The sequence below is a fragment of the Sinohyriopsis cumingii genome, chromosome 3 (genome assembly GCF_028554795.1).
Source record: "Sinohyriopsis cumingii isolate HCF-2022 chromosome 3, ASM2855479v2, whole genome shotgun sequence".
Classification (NCBI taxonomy): domain Eukaryota; kingdom Metazoa; phylum Mollusca; class Bivalvia; order Unionida; family Unionidae; genus Sinohyriopsis; species Sinohyriopsis cumingii.
In genome coordinates, this window is record NC_142963.1 from 118,712,509 (window position 1) to 118,726,881 (window position 14,373).

The window sequence follows — 14,373 nt, forward strand, 5'->3', positions numbered from 1 at the left end:
GGTCTCTCACCTCTCTCTCATAGGCAACAAATTGTATACATTTAAATGCTTTATTTAGTATGAAAATAATTGTGTCAACTATTTTATCTTCTGGCAGCAGATAATAATAATAATAATAATAATAATAATAATCCTGTTTCACACTATTCATAAAAACACTTACAGTAATTATAACGAGTCAAGGTGTAACATGCCTGATGATAAGTAAAGATTCAGAAAAATTGACTTTTTTGAAAAATAATTATTGATTTTTCCCAAGCTTTTTTTAGCAAAAGAATGCTCATTATTTAAGCATTGATATTGTGATAACTCACATGAGAAATTAGTACTCTGCCTAATGTTCCAAACATCGATTTAATGGAGAAAAATGTTTTCATATTATACTTTCTAATCAGGAAATTTAAGTTCTCACATGAGCAAAATCTCCTTGGCTCACTGCTGACATATTAGCTTGCAAAATTTACACTAACATTTCTAACATGGTTCTCATGTGCATTTTATGAGAATCTCATAAGAATTGGTGATTTTTTTTTTCTGTATGGGTAACTCTGTTCAGTTGAGCAGAAGAAATGAAAACTAATTCTAAGTACGAATCAGATGCAGGAGGTCATGGGTTCAATCCCAGGCCAAGACATACCAAAGACTTACATACAAGCACCTGCCTCACTTGGCACTCAGCATTAAGAGGTTAGTGTTAGGACTGATTGTCCTGGTGTCAGGATAATGTGATGGATGAAACATGATGCTACATGTCTGCAGCTTGATGCCCCAGTGCTGTGACATCACTATAAACTGCCAGACTGCAGACAGCATAGCGATATGACTCATATTGTTAATGCAACATTAAAAATAAAAGAACACACATAAACACAAAACTTTGTATAAAGAAGGACCAGTAGATTGAGAAATTAGCTAGTCCTACTGAATCTTCACAAGTTCTTTCCAAAAAACAATGCCAGACAAATACTGAGTTACTGGCTATCAGACTCTGGAAATTGGGACAACCATTAGTCCAACAGGAAATTAACCAGCCACAGGCTAGTGGAACACCACTAAAACCAAGCCCTGAAACACAAGATGGTATGGTTCAAATTCAGAGAAAGCAAGGCTTGTACATTTCTTCTTAAATAAAAAAAAGTCAGAAATTATGTATTATTTTAAATATAAAACTCGAGAAACATTACTTGCCTGCTTTTGGTCACTATACGGATAAAGTTCTCCATAATTATAAAAAAATTATTCTGTTGGGTTTTTTATAGTCAGCTTGTTCACTGCTTACTGCAGGATGTATCCAACCCATTTTGTAAATCGAGATTTATCTCCCATATATGGATCTTATAACTGAGGGAATGGGCTTTTCTCTTGGTTAGTCATAAAAATATAGATTCTCCATCTTGAACTGGTTAGGGAATAAAGCTCCCAAGTTTTACTGCAGAAATTACAGCATTATTCAGAGCTTTAAACCAATCAGAACATCTCTGAAACTAATTTTCATCATCTTTACAGCACAATAACATAGTGGTCAGCCATGTTAAACTCCTATACAGGAGTACTGTATTTGATTCCCAGACTAGGTTGGGTTTGGCTTCCATTTTGTGTCCATAGGGAAAACACTTTAATAAGTCATAAGGCAAAACATGTTAAAATAGACTTTTCCCAACCAAACCAGAAATCTTCCAGCGCATCTCTGATTTGCACCTATAATTTGAGAGGTACTGTAGCTCAGTGGTAAACATACTGGACTGCTACACAGTTGTGTGTTCACTGGCCAGATCAGGCAGAGTTGGCTGCAATGTTGTTGTGTCCTTAGGCAAGGCTCTTGACTCACATTGCTCAGCAATACCTGAATAATGAATGATTAATTACATAGTTTATGTTAGCTAAGCTTTAATTCAGAAAATCTTGTTATTGCTACTCCAGAAGAACAGATGATCATATCAACAAGGGGTTTTCCCATAATGACATACTATTACAGTGCAACCCCGCTACATTACGCCCCACTATAACATGAATTCGAATATAATGCAGTCATGACGTGGCTCCCAAAATTTCTTATATTCATTCGCACATGAAAAAATATATTTGTCCAAAGTACATGAAACAGTGTATAAAAAATGTATTATCATTATAGGGAAGAGATCGCGTATGAATTCGAATTTAATATGATCGTGGCGTGGTTCCTGAAATTTTAAATACATGTGTATTTTTCTCGTACCGGGAATTTTTTTTTTTAGGTACGAGAAATAGTGTGTAAAATGTTTATTATCATTCTGGGGAAGAGTTCGTGTATGAATTTTAATATAATACGATCGTGGCATAGCTTCTGAAATTTAACAATATCACCAGGTTCTTGAAGTGTTATGCCAAAATAAATATTTTCAGAAATGCTATTTATTATATTGGTCCATGAGTAAAGCCAGTAAGTCGTCCTTGTGATTATCATCAATTAATTCTGTATACAATCATTGCTCAAACAATAGCCAACATGTATTTCTTCTTTAACTGCATAAAGAACCAAGCATCAGACAATGCGGAGGTTGATTAAAGATTTTCACAATTTAATAAACATCAAAAAACGAAATCCGCCAACATGTTTACTGGGCTTGGCGGTGTTATTAGACGCAATCAGTTGACTAGTTAAAAAAATGCCCACTTTATTAGCTGGAAATTGAAAGGGTATGAAATTGTACATGTGTTCAGCTTTTAAAAAAATTTTTTTTGATGTGACTCGTGGCCATTGCAGGCCTACTGCACTTAGTTATTGGGTTTTATATGTGTATGGGGTTTACTTATGAACTCGTTATTAATTTCCTATTTTTTTTAAAAATATATTTTATCGTTATGGAAATGCAAGTTCACAAACGCAATTCATTCTCTGCTCTTTGCGCAACAAACAAATTATTATCATTTTGGGGAAGAGATTGTGTTTGAATTTGAGTATAATACGATATAGGATACGATCGTAGCATGGTTCCAGAAATTTTAAATAATGTACGTGTATTTTTCTCATACTCAGGAAAATACTTTTTGTTAAGGTACGATAAATAGTGTGTAAAACGTTATCATTTTGGGAAGAGTTCGAGTATGAATTCAAACATAATACATCATGGCTTCGCTTCTGAAATTTAACAATTTCACCAGGTTCTTGAAGTGTTATGCCAAAATAAACATTATCGAAAATGTTGCTTGTTACTGATCCATGAATAAAGTCTTTGTGATTGTCTTCAATTAATTATGTATACAATCGTTCTTCAAACAATAGCTGACATGTGTTTCTTCTTTAACTGTGTATACAAACAAGCAGCAGCCAATGCAGTGGTTGATAAAAGATTCTCACAATTTAATAAACATGAAAAAAGGAAAGCTGCCAACATGTTTGCTGGGCTTGTTGGTGTTATTAGATGCAATCAGTTAACTAGTAAATAATGTCCACTTTATTAGCTGGAAATTGTATGGATATGAAATTGTACATGCGTTCAGCTTTAATTTATTTATAAAAGTGACTCGTGATCATTGCAGGCCTACTGTACTTAGTTCTTGGGTTTTACATAAGTATGGTAATTGTTTATGAACTTGTTATTAATTTCCTATTTTAAAAAAATTAATATTTTACCATTATGGGAAATCTAGTTCACAAATACAAGTCATTCTCTGCACTTTGCGCAATGATTTGTATAGTAGTTTTCACACGTTTATTTCTATATTCACAAAATCTGAAGTAAAAGTTATATGCACGCTGAAAGCATGTGTTGATTGGTAATTATTCTTGTTGTAGTCGTTCAGACGAATAGGCGTACAAGTGTTAATTATTGGAAATTTGCAATGGATAAATGTACACGAAAATGCATATGAGAAAACTTTAGCAGTATGAAATTTGTACTGACACCATTCATAAACCCTGGAATGTAATGAACCGTACACGTGCTTCGTCATTCGTAACCTAATTTTGCTGTTAATTTTTCCCATTGAATTCAGACACATAATGATGTGTGAAATATTTATTGAATAGTTTACATATGTAAGCAATTCTTACAATGGAATTACATATTTTATGGATTAATTTCAAGCCCCGATGGTACGGCATCAGATGGCAAGTGAACGCTGTTGATACTCTGTTCATGCTATATATTAAACGTTGAATTCAGACACAGTAATCTGGGAAAATTATTGAATATTGTAAGTCTGTGTGCCATTTTTCAATGGAATTACATGCATTATAGATGAACTAAATGTCATGACTGCATGAAAGTAAACGGTGTTGATACCCTATTCATCATATACATTAGGCATGAATACAGTGAGTTGTTCTCTGAAAAAAGTAAAATACTTTAAAACCCTGCATTAACACGACCCCGATATTAACGCGGTCCAATTTTGTGGACCCCAATTATCACGTTATAGCAGGGTTCCAATGTATGTCTAGTTGGTCCTAAATGAAATTGCTTCTGATCCATCTTCTAATATGGTCACTAGGTCAGCCATCTTGAAAATGCTATTGCTACTTCTCCTGAATGGATGGTCAAACAAACCACTCTGGTGGCCTAGTGGTTAGAGCATCTGCCTTGAATGCAGAAGGTCATGGGTTCGATCCCTGGGCCATGTCATACCAAAAATGGCACTAACAGCTGCCTCACTTGGCGTTCAGCATTAAAAGGTTAGTGTTAGGACTGGTCAGTTTGGTGTCAAGATAATGTGACTGGTGGGACATCATGCTACATGCCTGCTTCATCATGCCCCAGTGCTAGACATCACTATACACTGCTACACTGCAGACATCATAGCGATATGACTGAAAAATTGTTAACACTATGTTAGAATTCCAAATCACATCAAATCACACCAAAAGACTTCTTTTGATGTCTGGCTGGTCCCAATTGAAAATGGTGTAGAGCTGACATCCAACATGGTTACTGCAGTGGCCATCTTAAAAATCTTTTTATTACTACCATATTCCTCGTGAATAGGTGGTCATATCAACATTAGGTTTTCAGACTTCATGTAATGTCTAGTTTCCAGCCATGCATCCAATATGGCTGCTATGACAACTTGATTGTAAAAGTCTTGTCACTGTTCCTCCTGAATTTCAGGTGTGTGTCATGTGATTTTGATTTTTAATGTAGCTTTAACAGTGGTTCAGTCATATCGCTACGATGTCTGCAATGTGGCAGTTTATAGTGATGTCTAACACTAGGGCATTATGCCGCAGACATGTAGCATGATGTCCCACCCAGTCACATTATCCTGACACCAGTACTAACACTAACCTCTTAATGCTGAGCACCAAGCGAGGAAGCTGTTAGTACCATTTTTGTAAGTCTTTGGTATGACTCGGCCGGGGACCGAACCCATGACCTCCTGCATCCGAGGTGGACGCTCTAACCACTAGGCCACTGGAGTGATTTTGAATTTCAGGAGGATGATCATCAATATGACATAGAGTTTTCACAGGGAAGCTTGCCTTTATAGCATTGTTTATTAAATATGCTTAAGAAGCTATTATTCTTCACCCTTGGAGGCCAGATTTAAATGAGTAAAAGTGATAAGCTTCCAGTAAACTTGGATTGACAGCCAGTACTAACCAGCATGGCTCATGCTTTAATAATTAACTTGATTAACCACTACAGATGATGCCAGGCGTGGAAAGCATATAGCATGCAATTCAAATAACCTAATTCCTATTCTCATTCACATGCACATTGCACAAATTATCTGTTGAGGGTAAACTATCATACTACACAACTATAGTCATTAGTATAGAAAGTTTACCATTGAATACACATGTTTATTACTACTTCCACCTGCAGTGATCAGAAACAGCCTTCTGGGAGGTATATAACAAGGAAGAATATATGTGGCCATTAACCTAAATACTTGGCCTGTTTTAGTAATGCATAACATATTGGTCAGAATGCTCTTCTTTGGTTGTAAAGATGTATTATAGACAGAGAAGCATCCAATTATCAAATTTCATTCCTGGAACATAGTAAACAATAAATTAACTTTAAACACAGTTAAAACAAATTAATGAATGATGAAATAAATATAAGGTCATTAAATCTTTTGCAATATGGATACAGAATTGTCAAGATTCATTCCCTTACCAGGTTTTGTGATTTTAGATTATGTAGGAAAGATTGCCAAAAACGCACGAGCTAAACAAAAAACCAAATCCAGTAAAAAGATGAAATGTAGGTCATAAAGATATTATCTTGCAATATAAGGTTGTGGTATTAGTAGAGATTTGTTAATTTCATGAATCCAGCATAAACAGTTTCTGAGAAATGAACATCAAGCACAGAATGTAAACAAAGTCAGTGAAGTGTAAAATATGAGCCATAATTATGTGCTGTGGAAAGGAAAGAGTGATGTTAAGAAATGTGCTCATTTTCCCACCATTCCTGACACTAGATAGGTTAGTATGCAGAAAGAATGCAGAAATCTTATCATGAGCTAAATGCAAGAACTTAACCTATGCCAGTAAAATGTGGCAAATTTTAATGGTTACAGTGACCTTTTTTGTATGGGTGGGGTGCATAAAAATATGCATACAGTTATCTATTTTTCTGATTCAAGCAGACACAGTGCAACCAAAATGTCAACCAGTGTCAATGACACGTGAAATATGGATTTAAAAACATTGACCAACTTTTATGATGAGGGAGTGTTGATCATCAAGATGCATCATCTCAACAAGTTATATGAAAAGTTACTTGAGCCAAAAAAAATTAACTTGTAGGTCATAGTGACTATTTCTTCTAAGGATTGGTACTAATTGAGATGCATATAGTCATCTAGGTTGAGACTGAGTCAGTGAAGTGTAAAATATGGGACACCATGACCTCATTTTGTGATAAGGGTGTGGTACTCATCTAGATGCATTCCATCACCATTAGTTTCATTATTTTAGGTGTAGCATATGTATATAGAGTGCCAAAAATCTATTTGGTCATAACATAAATGCAAAAATATAACCTGTCAGTGAAATGTGAAAAGTAGGTCAAAGCGATAAAAAAATCTTTCTGATAACTTATCACTCATTAATCATGTAACAAATTCAGACAAAACTCCATATGAAAATTGTCTTGTTGCACACTTTATTGGTTTAGTTTAATTTACTGTAGGGAATTAGTTTACATATCAAGAGTGATGGATTTTTGGGTACTTTCATTAGGTGTCTAATTTACATAAGTGAAGTAAGGGGTGGGGGATAGGTACATCATATCTACTGGTAGATGGCTCTTCGTTACTAAACACTGTGACCACTCATGTCTGACAGAGGAAGCAGTGTGGTTATCTGCCCCATAATTATATAACTCAAAATGAAAGTTAATTGAGTGCTCTCATAAATTTTGTTTAAATTGATGAGTTGATTATATCATCATCCAATTGAGCTAAATTGCATTGCAATAACCTTTAGTAGCATTTCACCCATTAGAAATCATACATTTTGCTCATAATGAATTTCTGTTATCAATTCTGCCTGTAAGAGATCTTACCCATGTCAAGGTTAACTATTAAACTAGTACTATTTTCTTTTACACATATATCTAACATAAACAAACAGATACAATATCAGACAGTAATTTATCAGCAATGTGTTTTAAACAGAGCCGGCAAAACATATGTTGTTATCATTATAACTGTGAAGAGGCTTCTGTGAGAGGAAAACATCATACACTGTTTGCTACTTCAGGTCCTGCAGATGATGTTAGCTTGTAGTTCATGTGTTTTTTTCCTTCAAAATAATACTTTTTTGTATGCAGTGGATAATTCCTTATCCCCAGAAATAATCTTGGTCAGTCTCTTAATCAGAAAATTTCTTCTTTGATTTTTTTTCATTACTATCAACATCGAACAGATTTGTGACTTGACAGAAGCAAAAACTGAAAATACTGGCACCTCTTCAGCAGTGGAAGCACGTGTGTGTGTATGTGTGAGAGACAGATGCAGACAGCAAGATAGAATTAAAAACACAACTCCAAAATATGTGTTTAATCATCTGTAGGCTGGGAGCTTACAAATTGAGGGTTGAAGAGAAAATTTTCTTGTTACTTCTAAGTGATCAGAGATACTTTTGTATCACCAGTTGCTTAGATATGTAGGCAGTGTTTTAGATTGATTAATTTTCTAGTGCATGAGCAGACAGGTGTAATTTTGTGCTTTTTTGTTGTCATTATATTGGACCTATGATTTTTGCCAGCAGGTTCATCTGGCCATGTGACGTTTTGTCAGGTCTGCTTTAGATCTAATGAGATGAAGTCAAAAAACATGACATAAACTATGATTCTGGAACCAGCCTAAAGAAATCTTGTCAAAAACATTATGGATGTATTTTTAATTTGAATAGAACGTCAAGATTACCTGGCATTACTGTAAAGCTACACCTTTGTTTTCTCTAATGCCACTTGCGATGGTCTGTCATGGGCTATGATGCAGTAAGTTTCACACCTGGACAAAAATTAATGGAAATAAGAGATAATGTCACCCAGAGATCATTGGGTGACTTGTCATGGAATGACCCCAGAGTTAAATGAGTTACTGACCCAGTAACTCTGTGGACTTAAAATCATTGGGGTCAGAATCTGACAGTTAAAAGTTTATTACATTAGGGTTTATTCTAGAAATAAACATTTTTTTAGGTTGGCAAAGACTCCTGCTCTCCATTTTATAAAGGGGGAATTTTCTAACTTGAGCAAGGATTAAATGAAGACGTAAGGTAGGGCAAGGTATAGGACAGAATATATTAGAAGTGAATTGATATCATAAATGCATCAGTTGATAAATGACAATATTTACTTTGGCAACCACTGTTTATCACATTACAGACTCAAAGTATTGATACAAGACAATAGTAGAATGAAACAAAAACTGAATTAAATAAACTGTCCAAAAAACCACATTTTATTTTCATCATTGCATGTAGTAATGAACAAGGCTGCTTCAGCATGTATGCTTATGGTCTTAAACATTGTTGTTATCGTTGTAAGGTTTAATGCCATTTTTCAGCACAAGAGAGGCTATACATGGCGTCCAGTATAACTGGTGAAGGAAGAACCCTGGAAAACCCCGGGATGAACCACCAACCAACGAGAAGCTACTGGCAGGCTTTCTCACATACCCATGTTAGCCAAGCCTGAGACTCGAACCCATGCAGACAGAGGTGAGATGTCACAGTGATCTGGAACGGTGAGTGCTTCAGACTACTCTTAAGGCCCCGGTCTTAAACATACTGTATCTACCTAATTAACTCTTGAGGCCCCAGTCTTAAACATACTGTATCTACCTGATTAACTCTTGAGGCCCCGGTCTTAAACATACTGTATCTACCTAATTAACTTCTACACACTTTTTAAATTGAAAGAATTTGAGTATATATTGAGATGGCAGTTATTATTTCTTGAAGATATCTTTCAGATAATAGCCTATGTATGTTTTAATTCCTCATAGTAAAGTTTTGTTGCACACAAGATACCATATATATCCTCACTTATGACTGAAAAAGTGTTAAAGCTACATGAAAAATCCAAATCACACACACACACCCACACTTACAAGTCAAGTTAAACTACAAACAACAAAGATCCCGATGATGTGCCAGCAAATCTGGGTGTATGTTGTTTTTTCTACTGATTACTCCTAACAAACTGCACAAAACTTGGATCTGCTAGTAAATAATGAGCAGGCAGATCTGGGTCTGTGCAGTCTGCATTTGGACTCAACTTATAAGCAAGTAAAAAATATGGTATCCAAGAACAGACAAATTCGGAGCAAAACAAAACATGGTTTGATGTATATTTTGGCAGGAGAATGACCGTAGCACGTGATGTATTTTGTTCCTAGAGCAGTGATTTTGTCTTGAGTGGACTATATCAGCAACTGTAAAAAATATATATATATATATATATATATATATATATATATATATATATATATATATATATATATATATATATATATATATATATGAATATATACAAAATCTACTACGAAATAAATTCTTGAGAACAAGATACATTGCTTTAGCTGTTCCCATCTTAAATGGAGGCATCTTCCTCACCTATTGTCATCTATTCAGCGAAATACAGTAATGAATTTGTTTTTAAATCAATCATGTTTCTGATTGGTGTTTTAAATGAACATTTAAATGAAATACAAAGAAAACTCTGACACTTTGTTTGTTTTTTTGTTCATTTGGGGGATTTCTGCAATGTTTATTCTACAACCCCAGACTCATTTGTAAATTTTTCAGTTTATTTATGCAGGCAATATTATCATGATATACATAATACAGAAATCAATGATCCTAATATTGTTTTGTGAAACAACAAGGCAGATGAGAACCAGTTTTAGAAAATGTGTGCATAGTAGTATTGGAAATCCTGCATCCTTGAATAGACCCAGCTACACATAGTATATTTTTTATTTTTTATGAAACCCTTACTGTGCTGTATATGATTTGTGCATTCTGGGTAAATGATATGCATGATATTCACAGGTAAATCCTGTTTATTTGATGACAAACCCATGCTTATTAAGCCCACACCCTCATTGTTTTTACAAAATTATGGTAAATATTTGCTAAGGATACATTTTATAATTAAAGACCACCACCTCCATTTTGACTAACTTATTAGTGGAGTCCTCAGGTCTTCTAATAGGAGAATTATTGTAACATGCAACAAATCTGGATTGTTATATTGAAGGCACAACTTTTAGAAAAGGAAGTAAATGTTGCAAGTAAGCACATACATATATTGAACAGTCTTTTCAGTTATATTAAATCTAGTATCACTTTTCTGAGATTTTCATCCTATGTAAGATTCTTGTTATATCTAACATGTTGGTGGGGCAATATAACAAGCATCCATTTGTCGTCTGTTGATCTGGGCACTACCTGGAAGAAGTGTAGATATCTTGTAAACCATGATGCATATAACATATCAGGCAAACACCACAGCAAGCAAGAATTTGAATTTGTAGTCTGTTTTTCCAAATACACAAAAACTAATATAATAGAAAAACCATACTTCAGCATTGTCTGTGATATAATAGCACATTGGCTAAAGACTTCAGTCCTCAGATTTTACTTTGATATTAATGTATATTAACCATCTTGAACTTTATTGGCATGTAAGATACAAAGATTAAGCCAGTAATACACTGCATACTGGTTTCAATTCAGATGCCGTATGTGTACAGCATGGAGAATAACAAAAAAACAAAGAGGGTATGATCAGCATCCATCTGTCTTAATGGAAAATGTCAGAAATGTATCACTACTAACATTGCATAGGATTAGGAATGCAGAATTAGTGTGTACTTACAGACATCATATAACGTAAATTCACATCTTTTGGACCAGATTCTTCATTAGTTGTTTGAATCTTGTGTTAATATATGCTTCTAAAGGGGGGATTTAAAATTCAGAGCATTGTGTCTCGTCTTTTTACAGGTTATCTGCCAACTTAAACAATTTCAGCTTATTTTGCATAAATGCATTTTTATGTGAGTTATTTTTTTAATTTAAGTTTTTTAGTGAAGGTTAAAAGTAATAAAATTAATTGTCTAAAACCCAAAAATAGGTGGGTCTCTGGGAAGACTTCTCTCCAGTTCCCGAATTATGATGTGCTGCAACTAATTCCTAATAGCCCATACTTACCACCAACTTTTTTTTTAAAAATTGGCAGTATTTAGTCAGTGAAGATTTTTTATGTCCAATATTTTGCACAAATTCATCAAGCTAAGACTATTTCCAAACTTTCCACATAGTTGAGAATAAGTAGGAACCACGACAGTAGCAAGTTCTATGCAGCAAATGGTGCAGTCACCCTTTACAAAATATCAACATAAGTTATGTGTTGTTATTTCCTATATATTTTGTAGGGCAATTAGTTGCTTTATTAGGCCACTGCATTAGTTCAAGTACCATTTTCCACAAAAGTTATTAACTTTGATTGAATTATTTCACTGTTGCTCAAAAATTTATTAATTTCAGAGAAGCAAATGAAAATTAATATGCACATATATATTTTCTCAGTCTAGTGTATCAGATATCTCAAGAATTTTAGCACTGTAATTTATAATTAACTGTTCTGTTTTTAAAGAAAAGCTTAGTTAGGATAAATGATTTAAGTTAAAGCAAATATAGTCAGAATTTGTTTTAACCATTCTCCACCCCATCCTCCCAGATTAGATATTTGAGCAGTACAGGCATTTAAGGCAGGTTAGGAGAAAACTCTGCTATAGCAAATTAAACAAATGAATCCAGACAGAATGTTGAATTCTTTGCTTCCCATTGCTGGATACAGAATTGTCTTTGAATGCCAAGTGTTGATCACTTTCTAGTCAGCCTTGACTGCAATGAAGGAAAGACCAATCTTACACAGTTCCACATTTTACTTGCTAATTAGATACTGCTTCTTGCACATACCTTAGGTACTTCATTTGGCTTCCAACAACTAGGCCAGATTGTCAGAAATCATACAGCTAGAAACAATTATCCCAAGCAAATGGCTGGCACTGTTCTTTTGACATGGAGAAGTCATGCACATTTGGTCAGATATCCACTTTTGTTGCTTTCAGACCCACTACTGTTTGAAAATGGAAACTGGTGTATTTGTGATGATTTTGAACAAAGCATGATAATATACCACAGTAGACCAAATAGCTTTTAATTTCTAAAAAGTAGTCAAACCTGTGTATCAGTCAGCTCATGGGTGACCATCTGGAAATCATATACAGTGTGTAATGCACTTGCATGCCTGGGAAATCAGCTCATAAAGATGGATCTTGTTCATGACATATTTATTCACAGACCTTATATAATTATAATAATACATCAAATGTCCACTTAGTGCTTATCATAACGAATTCAAATAATAATTTCTTTTAACCAGCACATAGAATTTCACTATGTCTATTGCTTACAGTTTGAAGCATAGTAAAGTAAAACTCTGTCACATCCACAATATACAACATAACATCCATCATGGTGGTCACTGTACTAAACTGAACTCTATAACTACTGCAGCTGATGGTGTTAAGGCTGTCTACTTGTTATGTGGCACCTTTGGTTTGGTTACCGTTATCTCGGAGATATGATCAAAAATGGTGTAAATGCTTGGATCGAGTAATAATCATATAAAATATTAAATTAATGGATGGAATAACAGAGATCTGAGGAGAGAGATAGAATAGAAAACAAACCCCTCTTTGTAAAATATAACAGTTTAATCAGTTATGTAAATAGAAGGAAATTGAACATGACATTTAAAAGATACACTTTCTCTTAGAAATAGAATTACAAAATTTATAAGAAATGCAAATATTTCTTCTGTTATACTGATAAAAGAAATTTTATCATAGAATCAAGTGAAAGATCAAACTCATTTTGCTTAGCATACCTGCATAACCTGGTTGCTTCCAGTCTTTCACAGTCCATGTTGGTGAATGGACAGAGTCACCATATTCCTTTTCCTCTTTTCTTGATCTCTCCAGCCTCTTCCAGCTCATCAGTCATACATGGTTGTCGGTTCTTCTTTCCACCATGTGGTGCAAATATGGATCTATGTTTCCTTCAAATAAATAAAATGCAACCTAATGGTTGGTCTGGTTTTTCTTTTCTAACATCCAACAATATTCCCATTCTTGTTATGTCAATATTTTCTTATTGTAACTCAACAGACCAAGGCTAATAGGGTAAGTTTGTAACCTGATACACAAACAAGCCAATCATCATAAAAGTAATGTCTTTTCTTAGCTGCTACTACATTCCTAACTGGAACCATGGCATAACTAGACATTCTAGTAAATAGTACTGCACCCCCATGTGCTGCAAATCACTAACTGGACTAACTCAGTTGCCTTGCATGATTTCTTGCTTGAAAAGAAATCACAAATATACAAATGAATTAATGAACTTTCATTCCATGTTCTGACTCCATTAATTGCTATCTAGCAATTCCATGATATAATGTTTCCAGATATAGTAATATAAAGTTCCTTGCATACATAATACATATCTGGATTCAGCCAGTGTGGGTATGTGAGAAAGCTTGCCAGTAAATATAGCTTCTCGTGGGTCAGTGGTTCTTTCCGGGGTTTTCCTGGGTTCTTCCTCCACCATTAATACTGGCCACCATGTATAGCGTATAATATTTGAGACAAATGAATGCAAACAATTAGATTCCAAACTCATGGAAAATTTATGTATTGATTTAAAATGTATAAATTCAACAATTAATTACAAATATATATCAATGAACATATTTTAGGTGATCGAGACAAACCTTTTGCCTTCTTTTGATGACATTTGGTTCAGATTGATGAAAAACTTAAAGAACCAAAATTTTCCTCTAATCTTTGGATCTCAAA

General features: G+C 34.3%; 1 protein-coding gene and 1 long non-coding RNA gene across 6 annotated transcripts in view; one reads left to right on the forward strand and one right to left on the reverse strand.

Annotated features, from left to right (window-relative positions):
• The window catches only part of LOC149803680 (G protein-activated inward rectifier potassium channel 2-like), a 208,860-nt gene that overhangs the window by 186,095 nt on the left and 8,392 nt on the right, over window positions 1-14,373 (forward strand). The window lies entirely within an intron of this gene.
• LOC149803682 (uncharacterized) lies at window positions 1,231-14,273 on the reverse strand. Its single transcript, XR_016419975.1, has 4 exons — window positions 13,404-14,273; window positions 12,431-12,590; window positions 8,362-8,448; window positions 1,231-1,843 (listed from the first exon to the last, which is right to left on the reverse strand). It is a non-coding gene; the product is annotated as an uncharacterized LOC149803682 (long non-coding RNA).